The sequence below is a fragment of the Musca domestica genome, unplaced genomic scaffold, assembly GCF_030504385.1.
Source record: "Musca domestica strain aabys unplaced genomic scaffold, Musca_domestica.polishedcontigs.V.1.1 84, whole genome shotgun sequence".
Taxonomy (NCBI): domain Eukaryota; kingdom Metazoa; phylum Arthropoda; class Insecta; order Diptera; family Muscidae; genus Musca; species Musca domestica.
The window spans coordinates 1,320,809-1,346,986 of NW_026712417.1; the positions used below are offsets into that span (position 1 = coordinate 1,320,809).

The 26,178-nt window shown below is 36.3% G+C and overlaps 1 protein-coding gene across 7 annotated transcripts in view; it reads left to right on the top strand.

Moving 5' to 3' along the window:
- The window catches only part of LOC101887310 (axotactin), a 238,775-nt gene that overhangs the window by 12,055 nt on the left and 200,542 nt on the right, over positions 1 to 26,178 (top strand). For all 7 annotated transcript variants that reach the window (XM_059131289.1, XM_020039625.2, XM_059131292.1 and 4 more), the window contains exon 2: positions 389 to 959. The gene's annotated coding sequence lies outside the window, so the exon portion shown is untranslated. The remainder of the gene's footprint in view (positions 1 to 388; positions 960 to 26,178) is intronic.

Here is a 26,178-nt window from a genome sequence, read left to right on the forward strand (position 1 = left end):
TGGTTCTATTCTGACCCTAGCCCCAGATCGACTCAACTCGGCGAGATAGGAAGATCCATATATACTTTCCTATGTGGGAAATCCATATTTCGAGGTGTTACATAATTTTTGGCCCAATCAAACTTATAATACCCCCAACACATAGTGTTGTAGGGTATAAAAAATACGTGGCCAAAAATTGTGGTTTTTTAATATTACATGTCAATGAAAATTACAACTTTTAAAACACTCAGCAACTACCGATTTCTAACATGTACCTCTGCGGATTAGTTTCTCGCCCTAATATATACACCGCCAACCCTCATGACAATAAAATGCATCACAACTACGTCCACACACTTGAGGAGTAAATAAATTTTCTTTATTCGCTTTATTATATAAATTACAGAAAATTGAATTAAATTCACCAAACTAAACGAGAAAAAAAAAGAAAAACAAAACGACAACAACCTCAAACGAAGAGCAAAGCAGAGCTAACGAAAAGATATCAAAAAAGGAATAACTAATAAGAAAGAAAAAAAGTGCATAAAAATCATCGCCCCCAGCCGCAGTGAATGAATTACAGTGAACAGTGACCGGTGACCGCGATAGTGTGTGTGTGTGTATCGGTCGGTCTGGCTGTGTATCCAAAGAATATGAATTAAATTTTGTACTGATTTAATAAAGAGATCTACTAACCAGCAGAAAAGCAGCCAGCCAGCCACAGCATCATCGGCAACTACAACGTAGCTGCATCAGCTATAGCAACAACAACAACAACATCTGCGACGTAACGTATATGAAATTGTCTGAAAATCAAATAAATTTCCTCTCCTCACCTCGTCTTGCAACTGAAGGAGATTATCCATCCATTCAGCCATTCATGGACTAACTTACAAAGTGTTTTGGATTTCAATTAAAGCAGCCGGAAAGCATTCAAAGGCAGCCGAAGAAGACGAGAAAAAATCTCGCTTAAAACGGTAAGCAATTCTCAAGAATTAAGAATGGGCGGCGGCGCCAATGAATGTGCACCCGGTTAATTTGCATTTCTTTTTTCTCCCATTCCTCACGATTAGATATATTCTTTTTCATATTTTTTTCGATTAGGAATTCTTAAGAAATTCCAATAATAATTGGAATTGGTGTTGAAATGTTGATTGGTAATGAATACATTTTATTAGGAAGTGCTAATTGTTGGTGTGGGGAGGGGTAAGGAGAGGGGACAGGAGAATGCAAAGTGTAAAAAATGCCAAGGATGTCATTGGAAGAATGCATTCGAAGAAGAGAAAATTAATAATTACATTATTAATATTGAAAGCTTCATTTGAATTTTTCCAAAGAATGGGGAATCAACTTGGCATTGAAATGAGAGCAATAGCTCAATAGAGGAATATTGAACAATAATATTTTTAAATAAGGAATTTATCGATTTCAGGTCAGTTAAAGACAATATCCATTCTATATTATTTTTATACCCTACAACACTATGTGTTGGGGGTATTATAAGATTGATTGGGCCAGAATTTATGTAACACTTCGAAATATTGGTTTCCCACATAGGAAAGTATATATGGATCTTCCTAGCTCGCCGAGCTGAGTCGATCTAGCTATGTATGTCCGTCCGTCTGTCCGTCTGTCCGTGTTAATTTGTAATCACGCTACAGGTCGCAATTATGGCCCGATCCTTACGAAATTTTGCATGAAGGTTGGGTTAGTATCAGAATAGAAGCCTATTTCTTTTGGAGATGATCGCCATATGTTTAGGGGTTGAAATGGACCAAGTACTGAAAAAATGTCGGATTTTGCAGTAGCTATACAGGTCGCAATTATAGACCAATCGACGCGGAATTTCGCATGTAGCTAGAGTTTAGGGCGGGGAAGAAGCCTACCAATTTGGGTGGTCATCGGATAATATTTAGCGGCTAAAATAGACCATATCTTTTTTGTTGAAAAAATTCAAAATTTTTCATTAAACCGCGAATATTTTAAATCCCGGCGAAATCACAAAGCCATGACAAGGTTACTTCTGACCTTTACATTGATGTTAACATCCAACAAATCGGATATATAGCAAAATATGTGCGATATATATGTCTATCAAAGAAGATATGCTTGAAAGATCTCTTATATGCCGAGAACGGCTGAACTGATTTCGACATTTCTCATTAATTCAGAGTTGCCTCTTGGCAGGAAAGAAAAAACGTCTACAAATCGCATAAAAATATCTCTCTAAAGATGAAAATTTTGGTTTTGTAACATTTTCTCATATTTTTTTCAATTTTGTCATATTTTTGGCATATTTTCATTTTGAATTAAACATTTGGTAATATTTCTACAGCTAACAAAACTAAGTAGTTAGGATATCAGGATATCATATACAGATCGCATTTATGGGCCGATCCTTACGAAATTTTGCATGGGTATAAAATGAGTGTCAGAATAGAAGCCTACTCTTTTTTGAGATGATCGCAATATATTTAGGGGTTGAAATGTTCCAAAAAAACTGCAAAATTGTCAGCAGGTTGTAATTATCGCCCGATCCTCACGCACATTTGAATGGGGGTTGCCGGACATTGCAAAAGCCAAGCAGTTTTGGATGGCCATCCAAAAATATTCAATGTGCGAAATAGTTTGCCAACTTTTGTAGACAAAATACGAAATTGTCCATTCCAGTGACTTTTTGGAGAATTCACAAATACAGGAAAGACGCACTTCTGACTATTTCGTTAAGGCTGATTTCGTTGAAGAATATAGTCAAATGTCTGTATCTCATATAGATGCGTTTCAGTAAAAAACCAATAATAAATGTTAATCTTTTGCCACTTCTGAGAGATTATAGGTCTTTGGGAAATATTGGTTCCAGATCTAGGAAGACCATTTAAGTGCAACATCTACCAATAAATTGGAAATGAGCAAATTAGTTAAGGTTAGTTAGAGAACGAAACCTGATGGTTTTCTTTTATTATTTGTCACAATATCTTGTGGAATTCTTTCGAGTATCTCGCCTATATAAACTGTATCATTTATTATAGTGTTGTAGGGTATTCAACGGTCGGCCCCGCTCGAATGTAGCCTTTGCTTACTTGTTTTTTCCTATAACTTCAGACTCCTATCATTAGGCACTAAAATCTCCAAACGATTTTATACCTATTTCTTATATGAAACCCAAGAGAAAACAATAGTTTTCCACAGCCTTAAAAAGAAGACCGACCCATTGGCGGCACATTTCGCTAGAAATACTTTAAATATTTTCTCACTTTTGCAATTACATATTTGTTTTAATTAAAAAAGGTGCCACTTTTCTTTGTCCAATAAACTTTGCCGCCCTCAGCTGGCCGCGAAAGGTTATCGAAGTGTGCGCGTGTATGTGTGGGTGTGCATCTGCGACATTATCTTTTTATTAAATATTAGCAGATTTATTCGTTCACCGTTCTTTGCATGACGTGGATACTAATTCTTCGTGTGTTTTCTCCCAGCGAAGAGGTTTTACAGTGGGGTGCATATTTATGAGTCCTTAAGGGAACATCTCAGTGGTATTTAAATGACTGGTAGCACGGTGCACTTCATGCTAAAAGTTATTAATTAAAGAAATATATATTTATACCCTTCCACATAGTGGTAAGGGTATTATGTCTTTATGCATTTATTTGTAACAGGGAGAATGAAGCGAGATAGACCCATAGTTACTTATGAGGATCTTCATAGAATCACTTTCTGAGTCGATTTATGCATGTCAGTCCATCCGTCCATGTATTCTTGTGAACAAAATTCAGGTCGCATTTATTATCCCATTTTGCAGACATTATTCGTTTGGCCCAAGGACGAACCCTATTGAAATTTGTTATAATCGGATCAGATTTGTATATAACTCCCATATATCTTCAACCGATTTCGGGTTAATTGCACCAATTGGCTAATATAATGGTACATCACAACGAATTCAGTCTAGAAGCAAGAAAATCAAATTTGATGTTTAAGTCCCTCACGTTCGTAATATGCATTTGACAACAATGATATTTGGTACCAGTTATCAGATACAGCCCAGAAATACATCTGCCAAATTTTACCAAAATCGGGTCAGATTTGGATATAGCTATATACCTTAAACAGATTTCGGTCCGATATATATGTTTCATCCGATTTGGTGTTTAAGTCCCTCAAATTCGTAATATGCATTAGACTACAATGATCTTTGGTACAAAGATATCTTATCGAGCTCGGAAATATATCTGCCTCATTTTATAAAGATCGGTTTTGATTTGAATATAGGTCTCATATATATCTTCAACCGATTTCGGGTTAATTCGTAAATGGCCAATATCTGTCAAAAAGACCTGAAAGCTCGGAAATACTTTTGTTACGGGAGCTCTACATCCGACCGAATTCAGTCTAGAAGCAAGTACATCAAATTTTCTCAGACACAGCTATAGTTCCCATATATATGTTTCATCCGATTTGGTGTTTAAGTCCCTCAAATTCGTAATATGCGTTCGACAACAATTATATTTGGTACCAGGTATCATATAGAGCTCGGAAATACTTTTGTTACGGGAGCTCTACTACATATGCATAGTGGTGTAGGTTATCGGTCGACCCTGCCCGATTTTTGACTTTTCCTTACTGGTATATAATATATAGAAAAGTGTATACAAACTCATCTATCAAAGAAAAGGATATTAGTTAGACCGCTTATAGCTCAAGAACGGCTGGACAGATTTGGACCAGAAATCATCGATTAAAAAAAATTAAATGAATGAATAGTTTAAAAATTGTGGAATAAATTCTTGACAAAATTATTCCCCGTCATTTGATTATTTCTTCAAGAATCTCCTGATCAAATATCATATATTTTCGAAGAATATTTTTAAGATCTCTCAAATGAATTTTATGTTTTGTTTATTGTATTTTTTATAATAGTGAAATCGTGAATTTTTAAATTTTTTTACAGACTTCATGCTCAAGAATTCGTGGATATTGCAGGAACATTTTAAGGATTTTCATTCGCGGATTTTAAAGATTTTTGAACCTAATAATCATGGATTTCGGAAATTAAATGTATTTGTTTTTAAAGACTTTTTATAAAAATTTGGTGTTCCAAAAAATCAGACTGGATTTTGAAGGGATAAATTTTAGACCATTCTGGTCAAAAAATAGGACAATTCTCACCAATTCAGCCTTTTTGGCTGAAAAGAATAACATCAAGAAAAATCGAGTTAAAAGATGCTAATGAAAATGTGAATATTTTTCAGTAGGAATTATTTTAAATGACTCCTAGGGAGAATATCCTCTTTTCGAAACCATGATATTCCCTTCCTTACCATATTTGATATTGTATTTTGGAACATGGAACATTCTGCTATTTTTAATAATAATAGGTTTAGTGCGACGACAAAATAAATAAATTTTAAATATCTTATATAAAAATCACCTAACCCGATATTTCAAGCGAAATTCGGTAAAATGCTATTATGGGGGCTATATCTCCAAACACTTCTAAATTTCTAAACATCTCAAATTCCATAAGGGACTATACGTGATGATCTAACTCTGAATGTCATTATATTTTTATTGAATAAACCCAAATATAAACACGCAAGAAAACTCTACAGTCTGTACGATACGCTAAAGTTTTTGTAGATGTAATACCATTTGGCCGAATCCCTTGAGGTATTGAGACAGATAATTGTAATTTTTTCAATAATATTTTTCAACGACTTCTGGCCAAATGTTTTGGTTTTTTTAGCACCTCCAGTTCAGAATATACGGATTTTACAAGGGTTTCCCGACCGAAAATTCTCCATTTTAAAGGGGCTTTCCAACCAACTAACATACAATCGTTGATTAAATGGTGGATTTTCAAAAGGAGTTTCGTAACCAGAAAGTGTGGATTTATAAAACAATTTCAAATTTTCTTCCAATAAAGTACCATTCCCAGTGCCATCGCCCACTGTGCGAAAAACGTTTAATACACTTTTAACACCTGAACAAATGATCCGCGCCATGGCAGACTGTTTGCATGCTTTGTTGTCGTGCTGTTTGCGTCTTCTTTCTATTCTTCTACTTCTTCCATAAACATTAGAATTAACATTACTGTCAACGCCGGTGCTATATTTATAAGCTTGTTATTATTTACATAATTATTTATATTTAATGGTTGGCTTCAGTATTTTCGTTTGCACTTTAACTTGGCGTTCGCCTGGTGGCGCTCGGCTGTTGTGAGCAAAATGCTTATAGCCCCCTGGGAACAATAACGTTTTGTTTGCCTTAAACATTTAAAGCATTTTAAGAAGAGAGAACGAAAAAACAGGTTGAGGCAACAAGTATTCACCCTCTTGTAATTCATTTTAGAGAAAATGCAAACAATCTAGGGAGGGTTTTTTTTATTAATTTTTGGGGCTTTTAAATAGCTTAGTTTAGTGTTTACATTGAGTGTCATGGCAATTAATTTAGAATTAGATATAAAAAGGAAGCAGGCTCTATAGTCATTTATTCGATAGCAGGGATTCTTTGACAGATCCTCTACTACTTTTAAGCAGAGTTTCCGCTATGCTACACCCGATTTGATATGACGGAGATATCTGCTATGCAAGAGCTGACATTCGCAGCTATACTATAGCAGATCTTCAGCTATTCAAAATCAGATCTACTGCTATTCTATAGCAGATCCTCAGCCATACTATAGCAGATCTTCTGCTATTCAATAGCGGATCTTCTGGTAAATTATAACAGATCTTCTGCTATTCCATAGCAGTCTGTCTGCTATTCTATAGCAGGCTGTCTGCTATTCTATAGCCGTCTGTCTGCTATTGTATAGCCGTCTGTCTGCTATTCTATAGCAGCCGGCCTGCTATTCTATAGCAGCCGGTCTGCTATTCGATAGCAGTCTGTCTGCTATTCGATAGCAGTCTGTCTGCTATTCGATAGCAGATCTTTTAATATTCTAGAGCATATCTTCAACTATACTAAAGCAGATCTTCTGCTATTCATTATCGGATCTTCTGGTAAATTATAACAGATCTTCTGCTATTCCATAGCAGTCTGTCTGCTATTCTATAGCAGGCTGTCTGCTATTCTATAGCCGTCTGTCTGCTATTGTATAGCCGTCTGTCTGCTATTCTATAGCAGCCGGCCTGCTATTCTATAGCAGCCGGCCTGCTATTCTATAGCAGCCGGTCTGCTATTCGATAGCAGTCTGTCTGCTATTCGATAGCAGTCTGTCTGCTATTCGATAGCAGTCTGTTTGCTATTCTATAGCAGTCCGTCTGTCTGCTATTCTATAGAAGTCCGTCTGTCTGCTATTCTATAGCAGTCCGTCTGTCTGCTATTCTATAGCAGTCCGTCTGTCTGCTATTCTAGAGCAGTCTGTCTGCTATTCTAGAGCAGTCTGTCTGCTATTCTAGAGCAGTCTGTCTGCTATTCTAGAGCAGTCTGTCTGCTATTCTATGGCAGTCTGTCTGCTATTCTATGGCAGTCTGTCTGCTATTCTATGGCAGTCTGTCTGCTATTCTATGGCAGTTTGTCTGCTATTCTATAGCAGTCTGTCTGCTATTCTATAGCAGTCTGTCTGCTATTCTATAGCAGTCTGTCTGCTATTCTATAGCAGTCTGTCTGCTATTCTATAGCAGTCTGTCTACTATTCTATTGTAAATCTTCAGCTATACTATAGAAGATCTTTTGCCATTCCATATCAGATCTTCTGCTATTTTATAGCATTTCTTTTTTGCTATTCCAGAGCATATCTTCAGCTATACTAAAGCAGATCTTCTGCCATTCAATATCAGATCTTCTGCTAAATTATAACAGATATTCTGATATTATATAGCAGATCATCTGTTATTCAATAGCAGATTATCTGCTATTCTATACCAGATCATCTGCTATTCTATACCAGATCATCATATAGTATAGCTTCACCTATTTTCTAGTATAGTTTCTGCTATCCTGCAGCATAAAATCTGCTATTCTTAAGCAGAACTTCTCTATGTGTGTTCCATACCAGAAAATATACTTCTATTTGATTGCAAAAAGTCTTTAATTTGTATATCGGAAAATCTTCTTCTTTTCGCTTATATTTGTCACCTTTTGGCATTCCTCGCGTAGCCCCCTAATTCTGTGAATGATCAATTAAAGTTTAAACGACATTTAGTCATTTTCAACGCCACAGCGATAATATTCATATATTCATTTCTCTAATAAGTTAATTTTTGTGTTTTTGCTCGCTGACAGTTATAATTTAATTCAGCACGTGATTGAGAGTAAACAAATGGAACCGGTTCCTAACACCTTAAGCAAACACTTCGTTCGCTGCAAATTATCAAAAAGCAAAAACGTAATTGAAATACCAGCAAAAATTCCACCACTCACGTACATCCCCACGACAGCGCCGGGTGGATGTCAGGCATGAGAATATATCCAGCACGTGATTAAAAGCACATTAACCTGTTTCAGTTTTGTGTCTTTCTTTCTTTTTTTTTTTTTTGTCTTACATCTCATATATGTCAAGTCTCAACTGAGTTAAGATTTCGTTATTATTTATTCAATTAAGATTACTCTTAGTTAAAGTTCTTGACCCATTTATCTCAGTGCGGGGGAGTGGTGGTGGTGGCGGTGGTGTACAACTAAATCTCAGTTAAATTTAATCGCACTAAATTCAATTTTGACATGCTTCGTGTTTGCTCAAGTCTTTATTTGTGATTTAGATAATGAAAGCGAAAGATAACTTCCCCCGCTCTGTTGAAATAAACTACCAGCCATGGTGTTGCAAATGTTTTTGTAAGGTGTGTTAGGGTCTAATAAATTAAACAATTATCATATGTTTAAACAAATGATAAACAAAATCAGTTTGTTTTAAAATTAAACTATTATAGCTATGCACTGAAAAACTAATAAAATTTGTGTGGAAAAATTCCTTAATCGCTAGGAAGTTGCGATAGTCCACGCAATATGATATTCCAGTGATAAATTTTATAATAGCCAACAATTGTGTAGTTTAAGATTTAACAAATAAAATAGGTGTTAATTTGAATGGATGGGTCTATTTTTATACCAGTCGTTACGAGAAAATCTTGAAAATTTTCCATTCATTGGCATCGAAAATAACGCAGAACTCCAAATAAATTTCGCTTGAATGGAATTTAATTTTCCATCCTTATGGTTGAGTTATATTACCAGTTATCTGCCAGAAAAGGTAACCCGAAAAAAATGCATAGAAAATGAACTACGTTTGCACAAAAAGGAAACATGTCATAGGGCGTAAGTACTTACCAATCTGCCACCAATAATAATTCGACTTTAGACGTTCGATTTTTGTTTTTATATATTTTATTATACCCTACAACACTATGTGTTGGGGGTATTATAAGTTTGATTGGGCCAGAATTTATGTAACACCTCGAAATATTGGTTTCCCATATAGGAAAGTATATATGGATCTTTCTAGCTCGCCGAGCTGAGTCGATCTAGCTATGTATGTCCGTCCGTCCGTCTGTCCATGTTAATTTGTAATCACGCTACAGGTCGCAATTATGGCCCGATCCTTATGAAATTTTGCACGAAGGTGGGGTTAGGGTCAGAATAGAACCCTATTTCTTTTGGAGATGATCGCCAAATGTTTAGAGGTTGAAATGGACCAAATACTGAAAAAATATCGGATTTTGCAGTAGCTATACAGGTCGCAATTATAGACCAATCGACGCGGAATTTCGCATGTAGCTAGAGTTTAGGGCGGGGAAGAAGCCTACCAATTTGGGTGGTCATCGGATAATATTTAGCGGGTAAAATAAACCATATCTTTTGTGTCAAAAAAATTAAAAATTTTTATTAAACCGTGAATGTTTTAAATCCCGGCGAAATCACAAAGCCATGAAAAGGTTACTTCTGACCTTTACATTGATGTTAACATCCAACAAATCGGATATATAGCAAAATATGTGCGATATATATGTCTATCAAAGAAGATATGCTTCAAAGATCTCTTATATGTCGAGAACGGCTGAACTGATTTCGACATTTCTCATTAATTCAGAATGGCCTCTTGGCAGGAAAGAAAAAACGTCTAAAAAATCGCATAAAAATATCTCTCTAAAGATGAAAATATTGATTTTCTAACATTTTCTCATATTTTTACAATTTTGTCATATTTTTGGCATATTTTCATATTGAATTAAACATTTGGTAATATTTCTACACCTAACAAAGCTAAGTAGTTAGGATATCGGGATATCATATACAGATCGCATTTATGGCCCGATCCTTACGAAATTTTGCATGGGGATAAGATGAGAGTCAGAATAGATGCCTACTCTTTTTGGAGATGATCGCAATATATTTAGGGGTTGAAATGGACAAAAAACTGCAAAATTGTCAGCAGGTCGTAATAATCGCCCGATCCTCATGCATATTTGAATAGGGGTTACCGCACATTGCAAAAGCCAAGCAGTTTCGGATGGCCATCCTAAAATATTCAATGTGTGAAATAGTTTGCCAACTTTTGTAGACAAAATACGAAAATATCCATTCCAGTGTCTTTTTGGAGAATTCACAAATACAGGAAAGACGCACTTCTGACTATTTCGTTAAGGCTGATTTCGTTGAAGAATATAGTCAAATGTCTGTATCTCATATAGATGCGTTTCAGTCAAAAACCAATAATAAATGTTAATCTTTTGCCACTTCTGAGAGATTATAGGTCTTTGGGAAATATTGGTTCCAGATCTAGGAAGACCATTTACGTGCAAAATCTGCCAATAAATTGGAAATGAGCTAATTAGTTAAAGTTGCTATTATTCGAAAAATAGGGAACGAAACCTGGTTTTCTTTTATTATTTGTCACAATATCTTGTGTAATTCTTTCGAGTATCTCGCCTATATAAACTGTGTCGTTTATTATAGTGTTGTAGGGTATTCAACGGTCGGCCCCGCTCGACTGTAGCCTTTGCTTACTTGTTTAGTTGTTGGTCCAGTTCAACCCCAAAATATATTGTGGACATCTTCGAAAAAAATAGGCCTTGCCCTTCTGAGTCTAACCCTGCCCTTATGAACATTTTTTGTGAGGATTGGACGATAATTGCAATCTGTATATAATAATCCCAACCTGTGTTGTAAGGTGAAAAAATATTACAAAATATACGCTTCAATATTATTAGTCAAATTGAAAAAATCGCATGCGATAAAAAATATGAAAATAAAAAAAATGTCACAAAATACTACAAAATCTATATTAACATCATTATTGACACATTTTTATGCGATTTTTTTAGATTTTATACTTTCACACCAAGAGGGCATTCTGAATTGACATAAGTTGTCAAAATCGGTCCAGCCATTCTTGAGATAAAAAGCATTCTAGCTAACATCCCCTTCCTTTGTATATATACATTGTATATATTTCGCTATATATATATCCGATATATTTATTATTGGCATCTACGTTACGGTCAGAATTGCCCTGTTCGCCTATTTGTGATTTCGCCGTTATTAAAAATATTCGAGGTTTAATATAAAATTTGACTTTTATTTAACAAAAATGTTATTGTCTATTTCACCCACTAAATATTACCCTATGACCACCAAAATTGGAGGGCTTCTGCCCATCCCGAAGCTCTAGCCCCATGCTAACTTCCACTTCGATTGGTCCATAATTGCGTCCTGTAGAGCAACTGCAAAATCAGGAATTTTTTCAGTATTTGGTCCATTTCAACCCCTAAATAGTATGCGATCATCTCCAAAAGAAATAGGGTTCTATTCTGGCCTAAAACCCACCTCCAATTTCAATTTCGTGAGGATTGGGCCATAATTGCGACCTGTAGAGTGATTACAAATTAACATGGACAGACGGACAGACGGACGGACGGACATACATAGCTAGATCGACTCAGCTCGGCGAGATAGGAAGAAGTGGGAAACCAATATTTCGAGGTGTTACATAATTTTTGGCCCAATCAAACTTATAATACCCCCAACACATAGTGTTGTAGGGTATAAAAATCCAAAATAAATGTTGGGCTCTAACTTTTCAGTGGCCACTCAACATACATGTTTTTCCATCGATATTCGAATATGATTTTTCACAATTGCAAGCGTAGGGTATAAATTGCTTTAAGAACCGTTTTTTTTTTTCTCTTCCATTTCTCTATTTAAAAAACTCCCAATGCCACATCTGTTTTACTGATATCGTCACGAGATCCCCCTCAGCATGGACTCGATGTAAAATGACGCTGACAATGATGTTGAGCATCATTTAGTTGATGTTAATTGCATGCAACGGATGAAGTCTAAAGCTAGGACACCTGTTTAACAATCTCACCTCAAATAGGCTAATGAGTGAGTGAATTGCCTAATACAGCAGGCTGACAATTGAAAGTTGGCAAGCTAGATGACATTTTAAAGCAAAATCTCACACACACACACTCAGTTAAACATACCCAGCACCCCCACCCACCCACAAAAACGGTCACCAGCTACAGCTCTTAACACAATGCCCAGGGTTAATTAGAACTTAGCCGAATAATACTTGTTGCTATTTACCAGCAAAGCAATTTAAGTTACCAACTAACATTTGTTATCATGTCTGAGTGCCTAACACGTCAGTGTGGTGTTAGTTGGCCATGAAATGGCTGGCTCTCTCTCTCTCTCTCTACCGGTGTGTTTGTTTGCCAAGTTTGTCCAACCGCCTGCCTGCCTGCTTGCCTGTTGCATGGCCACTTGGCCCAACAGCGAGTGTGGCTGCTTGTCGGGCATTATGGAGTCATTAGAAGGTGTTGCAATTGACAAGTACATTGATTACCATCATTAACAGAACCCACTCAAGAAATCCACTTGTTTTCTACAATCTTCAATGGAGGAAAGTGGCGCCCAACAAGACCCCCCCCTCTCACCAACATTCAACCCTTCCGCAGGGTGGTGGCGGCGTTATGCGCTCCAATAAAGTATTTGATTTAAACAATGCCATTGCATTGTTCACTTATGAACGGCAATAAATTACCACCAAAGTTATAAATTCATTTTGATCGATTGAGTAGTAAATCAAAAGTCTACCCAGCCCCGCTACCCGCCTCTATACGACCATAAATTACAGCTGGCCGGCTAGATCTGTATTCGATTAACCGTACAATGTGTGTTAACTGATTCGGTGTGATGATGGTTTAAATGCTTCTCAATTGATAATAAATAACTGACCGACTGACTGGCTGGCTGGCTGGCTGTGCGAATTGTGAATTGTTTTATGCTGTGGCTTTGTAACTATTTTAGATAAGTGTTATTTAAACAATTAATCTATTAAATGATTGTAAAATGGTACAATTGTTTGTGTGTGTGTGTGCGACCTTGAACCTGGCTGAAAAATGACTGAATGCAGAAGCAATGAAAATGCATTTGTGTGTGTGTAATGGGAAAAAGGCATACAATTACATACATACAAATTTAAAAAAAAATTGGCACATGAGGAATGAAAACTTTATTTAATATCGACTTGAGGTCTAATTTTTGTGGTGACTATATCAAAATCTAAAAAAAAATATTGGTATTTTTTTGTGGAATTCATAAATATATATTAATAGCAGTAAAGAAAGTCTTAAAGTTGGGCGGGGTCGACTTTATGATATCCTACACCACTTTGCTTATTTATGGGAGAATTCAATCATACACGCTATGATTATAATTATAATTTAAAGTTCAAAGGACTAAATACGCCGAAGCATTTGTATATCTTAAATTCGGACTTGTATTGCCCATTTGGGGCACAATTAATTTGAAATCGGATAAAGATATATATGGGAGCTATATCCAAATCTGAACCGATCTCGATAAAATTTGGCAAAGATATTTCTGAGCTGTATTTCATATATTTCCCTGAATATCGTTGTTACGGAGTGCATATTACGGTTGTGGGTAACAAATAGAACAAATCGGATGAACAATATATATGGGAGCTATAGCTATATCTAAACCGATCTTCACCTAATTTGACATACTAGCTTTTAGACTCAATTCGGTCGTAAGTGGCAATTTTCATCCCTTTTGGACAAATATTAGACGTTTGGTGCACAATAAAAGGTAAATCGGACGAAGATATATATGGGAGACATATCCAAATCTGAACCGATCTCGATAAAATTTAGCAAATGTATTTCTGAGCTGTATTTGCTATATTTTCCCCAAATTTTGTTGTTACAGAGTGCATATTACTGCTGCAAAGGACAACAATAACAAATCGAATACACAATATATATGTGCGAGCTATAGCTATATCTGAACCGATTTCGATCAAATTTGACATATTTATTTTCAGGCCTAATTTGGTTGTATGTGCAAAATTCCATACTATTCGGGCTGATATTACACGTTTGGTGCACAATAAAAGGCAAATCGGACGAAGATATATATGGGAGCTATATCACAATTTTTACCGATTATCTCCAATTTCAATAGGATTTGTCCTTGGGCCAAACAAATGATTTATGCAAAATTTCATCTGGATCGGGCAATAAATGCGAACTGTACTTTGTTTACAAAAATATATGGACAGACGGACGGACATGCATAAATCGGCTCAGAATATGATTCTATGCAGATCATCAAAAGGAACTATGGGTCTATCTCGTTTCCTTTTACCTATTACAAACAAATGCACAAAGACATAATACCCTGACCACCTAGTGGTGTAGGGTATAAAAAGAGTCAAGGAATTGATTGAATGACTGCAGTAATCATTTATCAACGCCCAGACGAAACGGCTGAAGTTAGAATTTTGTGAGGGTCACTCTGGGTCCGATGAGAATGGGTTTTTTCTGGACATTAGTACTAGAATGATACGAAAAGTACTAAATATTGTATCCTTTTTATAAGGCGAACCAGTGGAGTGTATGATGGATTGACCAAAGAGTTTTCGAAAATGTGTACCATAATTGTGCGAAGAGTAATAAAATGTTCTATATTTGGTACCATTTCATATCATGTGAACGGTTAAAGATAAAAATTTGCAATTGGAATCAAGGTTGAGGAGTATGGTCGATATAAGGAAGTAGTTTTGGAAGTGTGCACTGATGTATACGAAAAGTACTAAACAATACTAAATTTGGTACAATTTGAATTTGGAGGAACGGATAAAGCTGGAATCCTGAAATTTAAAATTAACATAACTGGTGAAGTGTAGGATATGGATGTAGCTTTCGAAATTTGTACTTCTGTACACGAAAAGTACTACAGGGTTGTCCATATTCGACGGATCCATCTGGCAACGCCATAACTTTTGACAGAGATGTCACATCGCTTAATAACATACCGCGTTTGAAGCGTCAGTCCAAGCAGATTTTTACCATGAAACAATACACGCCAAGCGAGCGCTCTAAAATAGTTGAAATTTACATTCAAGAAGAAGTCAATTGTGAAAACTCAACGTGCTTTTAAAACATTAAAAAATGTGAGAAGTGCGCCTTCTAAGAACACCATTAAGCGTTTATACCAAAAATTTTCGACTGGTAAGGCTCTTTCTAATCCGAAGAGGCCATATAAAAGTCGACCTAGGCGATTGGCCGAGAATATCGCTGCCGTACGAGCCAGTGTTGAGAGGTCCTCAAGAACATCCCAAAAACGCCGTTCTCAGGATTTGGGCTGGCTCGGTTCACTTTGCAACGGATTATTCGCATTGATTTGCATTTGTTCCCGTACAAAATTTAATTGACGCAAAGAATATTGCCTGCGGACAAGCCTCGTCGGTTGGAATGGGCCCAAAAAAAAAAAGAACATGGGTCCGTCGAATATGGGCAACCCTGTATACGAAAAGTACTAAACAGTACCAAATTTGGCACAATTTGAATTTAGAGGAACGGATGGAGTTAGAATCCTAAAATTTGAAATTGACGTTATTGGTGGAGTGTCGGGTCAGGATATGGATGATGTTTTCCAAATTTGTACATATGTGCACGAAAAGTACTAAATAACACTTAATTTGGTACAATTTCTAATTGGGCGTACCGATAGAGATAGAATGCTGATATTTGAACATTTGGAAAGTTTGATCCTGAAATTTGGAAATAAGATTACCATTGCATTGTAGGATGGATTTTGCAAATTCTCACTATAAGTGTACAAAGTACTAAAATACACTACAAATTTGGTACAATTTCATATCATGTGAACGGTTATAGTTATAAACTTGCTATTTGGTATGGGAATCAAGGTTAAAAAGTGTGGTCTATGTAAGGAGGACATTTTTGAAGTTTGTACTCAAAGTACTAAACGATGCTAAATTCGTTTCAGTTTGAACTTAGAGAAACGGGTTGAGCAGGAATCCTAAAATTTGGAATTAAGATTACTGTCAGAGTGCATAATTGGCATATGGAGATAGGTTTCGAAATGTGAACGTGAAAGCTAAAAACTTGATATTTGGAATGGGAATCAAGCATGGTAGAAGAATATAGGTAGACGCATCGACACAGCTGCTGGGACAATGAACTGTCAAACCAATTTTGGAATTGAAAATGTTGAATGAAAATTATTTAAATTTGTAAAAATTGTTGAAAAACATGAATTATAATAACCTCCGAATGACGTTGTATAAGAAACCATATAAAAATCTACTTATATTTGAAAAAAAAAAAAACACATTTAAATTTTTTTGACATATTAATGCTCCCAAGCGTTGATGCATCTACCTGTATTCTTCTGCCATGGATTCAAGGTAGGGTCGATGTAAGGAGGACATATTGGAAGTGTGTACTCATGTATACGAAAAATACCAAACGATACTAAATTCACGGTACAATTTGAATGGGTTGAGCAGGAATCCTGATATTTGGAATTAAGGTTACTGTTAAAGTGCATGATTGGGATATTAAGGTAGTTTTCGAAATTTGTACTTACGTGTAAGAAGTGTATTGAATTGTACTAGATTTGGTATTGCTTGAACAGATACAGCTTGAAATCTGAAATTTGGCATTAGTATCACTAATATCGGGTTGAGATTTGGAGGTGCTCTTGTAAATATAAACTTGGTATTTGAGCGAGTAATTGAGTGGGAAGTCTAAAATTTGTCATTAAGATCACATATTGTGCGGTTTGGTTGATACTTAGCGAAGAATTTGGAAATACGTACTAAAAACTGCGAAAAGTACTGAATAGTGTCAATTTTGGTCTTTGTGGAAGAAATAGAGCTAGAATTTTGAAATTTGGAATGAGAGTCTTTGATATTGTGTAGGATAGACAAGGTAAAGGGTAAACTAAAAAAGGGTAAAATTGGTACGATTTGTAATTATGTGAACGAAGAGCGTCAAAAACTTGAAATTTGGTAGTATAAGTGTAAGATCTGAACTAAATTTGGAATAGTTTGGTTTAAGGTGAATTTTTATACCCTACAACACTATGTGTTGGGGGTATTATAAGTTTGATTGGGCCAAAAATTATGTAACACCACGAAATATTGATTTCCCACATAGGAAAGTATATATGGATCTTCCTATCTCGCCGAGCTGAGTCGATCTAGCTATGTATGTCCGTCCGTTCGTCTGTCCATGTTAATTTGTAATCACTCTAAAGATCGCAATCATGGCCCGATCTTCACAATATTTAAAATGTAGTTGGGGTTAAGGTCAGAATAGAACCCTATTTCTTTTGGAAATGATCGCACAATATTAAGAGGTTGAAATGGACCAAAAACTGAAAAATGTCCTGATTTTGCAGTTGCTCTACAGGTCACAATTTAAGAACAATCGAAGCGAAAGTTAACATGGGGCTAGAGCTTTGGGCTGGGCAGAAGCCTTCCAATAACATTTAGTGGTTGAAATAGACCATAACATTTGTGATAAATAAAAGTCAAATTTCCCATTAATCCGCGAATATTTTACTGCCGGCGAAATCACAAATAGACGAACAGGGCAATTCTGACCATTACGTAGATGCCGATAGTAAAAATATCGGATATATATAGCGATATATATAAAATACATATATACAAAGGAAGGGGATGTTAACTAGAACGCTTTTTATCTCAAGAATGGCTGGACCGATTTTGACAAATTTTGTCAATTCAGAATGCCCCCTTGGCATAAAAGTATAAAATCTAAAAAAATCGCATAAAAAGATGCCAGTAATGATGTTAATATAGATTTTGTAGTATTTTAGGACATTTGTTTTATTTTTTCATATTTTTTATCGCATGCGATTTTTTCAATTTGACTCATAATATTGAAGTGTATATTTTGTAAAATTTTTGCACTTTACAACACAGGTTGGGGTTATTATTTATATACAGATTGCAATTATCATTCGATCCTCACGAAATTTTTGACAAAGGTAGGGTTAGGCTCAGAAGGGCTAAGCCTATTGTTTTCAAAGATGTCCGCACTATATTTAGGGGTTGAAATGGACCAGCAACTCAAAATATTCCTGATTTTGCAGCCGTTATAAAGGTCATACATAGAAACCAAAAGACATGAAATCTTGCATGAAGTTAGAATTTAAGACAGCGGCTAGAATGGACAACTTCTTTTGTGTGAAAAAATACTAATATTACTTGCAGGCGATATCCGAAATACACAAAAGGCGAACTTCTGGTTTTTTTAGCCAAATTGTTTTTGGAGATGATCGCAAAATATTTATGGGTTCAAATGAAACAAAAACAGAAAAGAAATAATGATCACACAATTGAAGCCAATCGACACACCTGAGAAGATATTTAAGCACAGTGAAGAATTCTAGCATTTTGGGTGACCATTGGATTATATTTAGCCGTAAAATGGACCACAAAAACTAACAGCACGACGGAGTGCATAAATATTGGGAAAATGTCCCTGCTAAGGGTAATATCTGGACATAATTTCAGAAGCGAAATCTTCCAAAATGGATTTGGACATAAGGGGGCTTCTAACATATTGTAGTGTTGTAGGGTATCACATTGTCGGCCCCTAACGACTATGCCCTTTGCTTACTTGTTCAATTTGGGTCCCTGTTGGTGTAGGTTTGTCATGCTAAATAGTACTATATTTGGTACATTTTGGTATTGTCTTTATAAAAATCATTGTTACTTTAAAATTTGTTCTCGATTTTTCTAAAAATATATTTAATACATTAATTATTTCTTTTCATTTCTCACCATATTAAAAAGCACATAATCTCTATTTCTCCTTCTCTCTCTCTCTCTCTCTCTTTCTCTCGCAAGTTTGGCACTTAATCACAATATCGTGTTGTTATTTTGTCGTTGTTATTATTATTGCATTTGGTCTTTGCAACATGTGACACTTGTCTGGACTTTAGGTCACACACATAGCGGCTTAGTCAACAATTTAACGGTAATAGGCGTCAATTGTTAAATTATACAAAATGCCGGTCATAGTTGTTGGTTCGCTCTGTTTATTAGTTGCTAACGAAGTTCTGTCATCGCTCGTAATTGTAGAGATGATTTTGTTGTCGTTGTCGTTTTACAATACTGCCATAAAAAGAGATTCGAGTCGCGCGCGTTTGTGTGTGTGTGAGTTTAGAGAGTTTCTAGGAAATGTTGTATTTTATTCAAATTACTTTATTAACACTATTTAATGAGGTTTGCAATACAATGAAGATAAGCCAGAGATGGCATCGACAGACTGTTGAAAGTATTTAAATTACATTTATCTTGTAGATTAGCGGAATGTAGTCGATCTTGGGAGGGGCACTATGATATCTGCCACATCTTTTAAGTTCGAAGAGGGAGTTTTCAGTTGGGAAGATCAAAACTGTGTCTAATATCATAAAAATGCCGAATATCATGGATTTACGTTTTATGGGGATTTTACGGAAGTGTGGACCCATCTCTTCAATATCTAGTCAGAATTAATCATGTTTGTTACGAACTTTAAATATTGAAAATAACTAACTGAAATCATAAACGTAACAAATGTCGATTGACTCCCAATACGAGTCTCAGATACTGAATTCATTAAACAATCTGAGCACAAGCATCAAAATGATGAATATTGGCAATTGCCGTAAAATTATTACACGAAATTCGATTTCAAATCAGTAAAGAAAGTCCTAAAGTCGGGCGGGGCCGATTTTATGATACCCTACACCACTTTGCTAATTTAGTTGAGCTCCACATAACAAGTAAAAGTTTTTATGGGAGAATTCAATCATACACCCTATGATTATAATTATAATTTAAAATTTAAAGGACTAAATACGCCGAAGCATTTGTATCTTTTAAATTCGGACTTGTCTTGCCCATTTGGTGCAAAATTAATTCTAAATCAGATAAATATATATATGGGAGCTAAATCTGAACCGAGCTCGATAAAATTTGGCAAAGATATTTCTGAGCTGTATTTGATATATCTCCCTGAATATCGTTGTTACGGAGTGCATATTACGGCTGTGGGTAACAAATACAACAAATCGGATGAACAATATATATGGCAGCTATAGCTATATCTGAACCGATCTTCACCAAATTTTGCATACTACCTTCTAGACTCAATTCGGTCGTATGTGCCAAATTCCATCCCATTTGGGCAAATATTAGACGTTTGGTGCACAAGCTATATATAGAGCTATATCCAAATCTGAACCGATCTCGATAAAATTTAGCAAAGGTATTTCTGAGCTGCATTTGATATATTTCCCCAAATATTGTTGTTACAGAGTGCATATTACGGCTGCGGAGGACAAAAATAACATATCGGATGAACAATATATATGGGAGCTATAGCTATATCTGAACCGATTTCCATCAAATTTGGCATGCTTATTTTTAGGCCTAATTTGGTTGCACGTGCAAAATTCCGTACTATTCGGGCTGATATTACACGTTTGGTGCACAATAAAAGGCAAATCGGACGAAGATATATATGGGAGCTATATCTAAATTTTGACCGATTATTTCCAATTTCAATAGGGTTCGTCCTTGGGCCAAACAAATGTTGTTTGGAAAATTTCATCTCAATCGGATAATAAATGCGACCTGCATTTTGTTCACAAAAATACATGGACAGACGGACGGACGGACTGACATGCATAAATCAACTCAGAAAATGATTCTATGCAGATCATCAAAAGGAACTATGGGTCTATCTCGTTTCCTTTTGCCTGTTACAAACAAATGCACAAAGGCATAATACCCTGACCACCTTGTGGTGTAGGGTATAAAAACCGTACATTTGTATACCCTACAACTATGTGTTGGGGATATTAAATGCCATTAGACCCACGATTTTATGTAATGATCTTCTTATCACGCCGAGCTAAGACAATCTAGCTTTGTGTGTCCGACCAGCTATCCAGGATGATTTATAATCAGACTATAAGTTGCAATTAATGTCCGATCCTCACGAAATTTTGCATAGATTTAGCCTATTTTTCACTTAATTTGAAGGGTATGAAATAAACAAAAACTAACTTTTTTGCTATTTTGTCAGTTCCCTAAAGGTCATTATTTTTCCATTCTAAGCCTTTTGGCTGCAGATGGTACGGCCAAAACGTTTTACAGGATTGCCCATATTCGACGGACCCATGTTTTTTTTTTTTTTTTAAATCAAAGAAAAAAATAAAAATTTGGCGGTTGGCAATGTTAATCATTTAATTTGTGCCAAGTAGATTTGTTTACATCAATTTTTGAATATGATATCTCTCAAATGGCCGCCTCTGGCGTTGATGACGTATTGTGCCCTTTTTGCTGCATTTTTCTTCGTTTTTGCCAACATTTCGGCCGGAATAGCGGCTATTTGTCCTTGAGCTCTTCTACGGTCCTTGGCTTGTTAACGTAAACCTTTGACTTCAAATATCCTCACAAGAAGAAGTCAGGCGGCGTCAAAACCGTCGAACGCGGTGGTCAGTCCAAATCACCACTTTTCGACATCAAACGGCCCGGAAAAAAAATTCTTCAGAAAATCGATTGTTATGCAACCTGTGTGCGGTGGAGCGCCGTCTTGTTGAAACCAGAACTGCCTCATACGCTTTCGACGAATAATTGGCATCACAAAATTGGCCATCATGTCGCGATAACGCTCCTGATTGAGGGTAACAGCATGGCCATTTTCATTTTGGAAGAAAAACGGCCCAATGACCGTTTTCGCACTAACGCCGCACCAAACTGTGACTTTTTCGTCATGAAGAGGCACTTCTTGAATCTCCTGAGGATTTTCAGTGGCGTAAAAACGGCAATTTTGCTTATTTACGGTCCCATTCAATGTGAAATGGGCTTCATCGGACATGATAATTTTGTTCCAAAATTGCTCGTCATTTTCGGCCATTTCGATGACTCTTAGGGCCGATTCCAATCGACGAGGCTTGTCCGCAGGCAACATTCTTTGCGTCAATTGACTTTGTACGGGAACAAATGCAAATCAATGCGAATAATCCGTTGTAAAGTGGACCGAGCCATGCCCAACTGCTGAGAACGGCGTTTTTGGGATGTTCTTGGGGACCTCTCAACACTGGCTCGTACGGCAGCGATATTCTCGGCCGATCGCCTTGGTCGACTTTTATATGGCCTCTTCGGATTAGAAAGAGCCTTACCAGTCGAAAATTTTTCGTATAAACGCTTAATGGTGTTCTTAGAAGGCGCACTTCTCACATTTTTTAATGTTTTAAAAGCACGTTGAGTTTTCACAATTGACTTCTTCTGTTGAATGTAAATTTCAACTATTTCAGAGCGCTCGCTTGGCGTGTATTGGTTTATGGTAAAAATCTTCTTGGACTGACGCTTCAAACGCGGTATGTCATTAAGCGATGTGACATCCCTGTCAAAAGTTATGGCGTTGCCAGATGGGTCCGTCGAATATGGGCAACCCTATAAAAACATTTGAAGTCGATTAAGCGATGTCCGCTCATTGATCTGGCTGTTGCGAACGACAACTCTCGACTACTACTCTATCGGCCCACTCTTTTTGAAACCTTTCCCACAGAAGGTCAGTATTTTCTTAAATAACAAAAAAGAATCATCCGATTTGGTGCAAATTTGGCAAATCCTAATGTTTGTTTAGACGCAAGGTCAGGCGAGACAAAATCGGTTCACTTCTTCTAGTCTGACTTATCACAACACAAGGTTTTATATATTATTCAAGTTTTTACTTTTTCGAAAATAATAATCCAATTTTTCTGCCCAAAAATATATAACCGACTCTATATGTAAACCCTAGAACCCAACACTGTCTCCATTACCAATCCCTTCATCCAATACCACATTTAGTTCTCATATCCTAAACCATCCTAGAAACATAGAGTGATCCTAAATTATTACCATTTAGCACTTTCGGACAATTATAGCGCGCTTTTGCAAAATCAGCACCAGATCTCAACACCAGGCATCAACAGAGACCTCAATTCAAATTTCGGGATCCCAGTTCTATCCCTCCACCCATTACCCAATCTAGTAGCACTTAGTACCCTTTATACAAACATTGAACGCATTTTCAAAACCTCGTCCATATCTTAACCACAGACACCAACAGTGATATCCATATTAAACTTTAGGATTTCAGCTCTATTTCTTTACCCAATACCAAACTTGGTACTATTTAGTACTTTTCGTACAAATATAAGACGCATTTCCTAAACCCACCTCCACGTCTCAATCCCAGATAATAATAGAGACCTTAATATCAAATTTGAGTGTTTCATCCCTATCCCTGCATACCGAATTTAGTACCATTTAGTACTTTACGTACAAATATAGAACGCATTTACAAAAACCCCTCCAAATGTCATTTAAAAATACCAACATTAATCTAAATATCAAATTTCAGAATTGTATCTCTATCTCTTCATCCAATACCAAATATAGTACTTTTTGTGCAATTATAGTACACATTTCCGTAACCACATCCATATGTCCAAGCTACATATGAATAGCGACCCTAGCTCCAAATTTCAGATTTAAGGCACTATATGTTTACCCAATATCAAATTGTACCAAATATAGTACTATTTAGTACTTTTCGGGCACTTATAGTACATATTTCTAAAACCACCTCTTTATCACAAACCCATCTTCACCAATGACTCTTATACCAACATTTCAAATACAACAACAACAAGAACATCAAAGACTTTCATTCCAATTTTCAGATTACCAACTGTATTTTATCCTCAAATGCTAAAGTTAATTCCAGTTAGTAATTTTCGTACTTTTTAGTACGTATTTTCAAATCGCCCGCCACACAGTTCACAGAATACCAAAAGGTACGAAATTTAGTGCTTGTTAGCACTTTTACTACACTTCTTGTCCGAATTTCAAAAAAATCCAGCCCTACTCACCATCATTGACCCGCATGCAAAATTTCAAGATTTTGGCCTCAGACGTGAATATGTTGAATCAGTCACACACTTTTTATACCCCACACCACAAGGTGGTCAGGGTATTATGTCTTTGTGCATTTGTTTGTAACAGGCAAAAGGAAACGAGATAGACCCATAGTTCCTTTTGATGATCTGCATAGAATCACATTCTGAGTCGATTTATGCATGTCCGTCCGTCCGTCTGTCCGTCCGTCCGTCTGTCCGTCCGTCCGTCTGTCCATGTATTCTTGTGAACAAAATGCAGGTCGCATTTTTGATCCGATTGAGATGAAATTTTCCAAACAATATTTTTTTGGCCGGAGGACGAACCCTATTGAATCGGATCAAATTTAGATATAGCTCCCATATCTATCTTCATCCGATTTCGGGTTAAATGTGCACCAAATGTCCACTATCAGTCCAAATTACCTGAATTTTGGCACACCCAACCGAGTTTGGCCTAGAAGCAAGTATATAACATTTAGTGTTTTAGTCCCTTACATTCGTAATATTCACTCCACAACCGTGATATTTGGTACCAGGTATTAGATGGAGCACAGGAATAGCTGTTTTAAATTTTATCGAAATCGGTTCAGATTTGGATATAGCTCCCATATATATTTTCATCCGATTTCGGGTGATTGACCACCAAATGGCCGTAATAGCATAAATTTTGGCAAATCCGACCAAACCAGCTTAGAAGCAAGTACACCAATTTTAGTAAAAATCGGTTCAGATATAGCTATAGCTTCCATATATATCTTTCATCCGATTTGGTTTTTAAGTCCCTCACATTCGTAATATGCATTCCACAGGAATGATATTTGGTACCAGATATCAGATAAATCCCAAAAATAGTTGATTTTAATTTTATAAAAATCTGTTCCGATTTGGATATGCCTCCAATGCCTCCCAGAGTTCACCCCAAATCACCTGAATTTTCGTACATAAGACCGAATTCAGTCTAGAAGCTAATACGTCAAATTTGGAGAAACCCGGTTCAGAGATAGCTATAGTTCGTAAAATGCACGATAGAATTAGATAGATTTTGATTTTGTACCAAATATCTCATAGAGCTCTGAAATGCCCTGTATAAACCTTTTTACGAGAGCTCTACTAAATATGCATAGTGGTGTAGGGTATCATATAGTCGGCCCCGCCCGACTTTTGAGCTTTCCTTACTGGTTACTCTTTTATATATGTAGATACTATACGAAAGCTTTTTATCTGCGATCCACTGCTGTAGGGTATCTGGCAGTCGACTGTATGCCTTTCTATCATCCCTTCAATTTTCCTTTATTTGTTTATTATTTTATTGTCATCAAGTTGCGATATACGCCTTATTATTATACCTCTGATGAGTTGCTTATTCTCTTAAGCATTTAAGCGTCTGTTCACACTGGCAAAGGCGCCACAAGTATCCATTATTATTATTATGATTATTTGCCCACACAGCTACACAAACATACACACACACACACACCCTTAGACAAAAGTCCTTGCAGTTCAAATGTCACAGACATTAGCAGCGACACAGTCAAAGAAGGACTCTAAAGAAAACCACTGACCCAGAAAATTACACGAAACAGCTGATAGAATAGACTGAAAAGCGAAGCAATCATGAATGAAAATACACAACAATAACAAGGAAACTACAACAACAACAACAACAGTAACAGCAACAACAACGAAATCACTCTTATTATGATTGCTTACTTAGTTAGTGACAGACTATTGTGAATGTGTGAGAGATACTCTAAATATGTGTGTGTGTGTTAGTAGCGGAGGTGCCTACTAACTAATAATACAGTAATTTCTCGTCTCACGCACATGACGGCGGTGGAGAACGGAACGCTGATAGAATGAGCTCCAACTAAACGAAATTCGCACACTAAGTGGAGCTCTCTCTCTCTCTCTCACTAAGAGTCTCCCTCTCTCATTTATTTGAATATTGAGGTT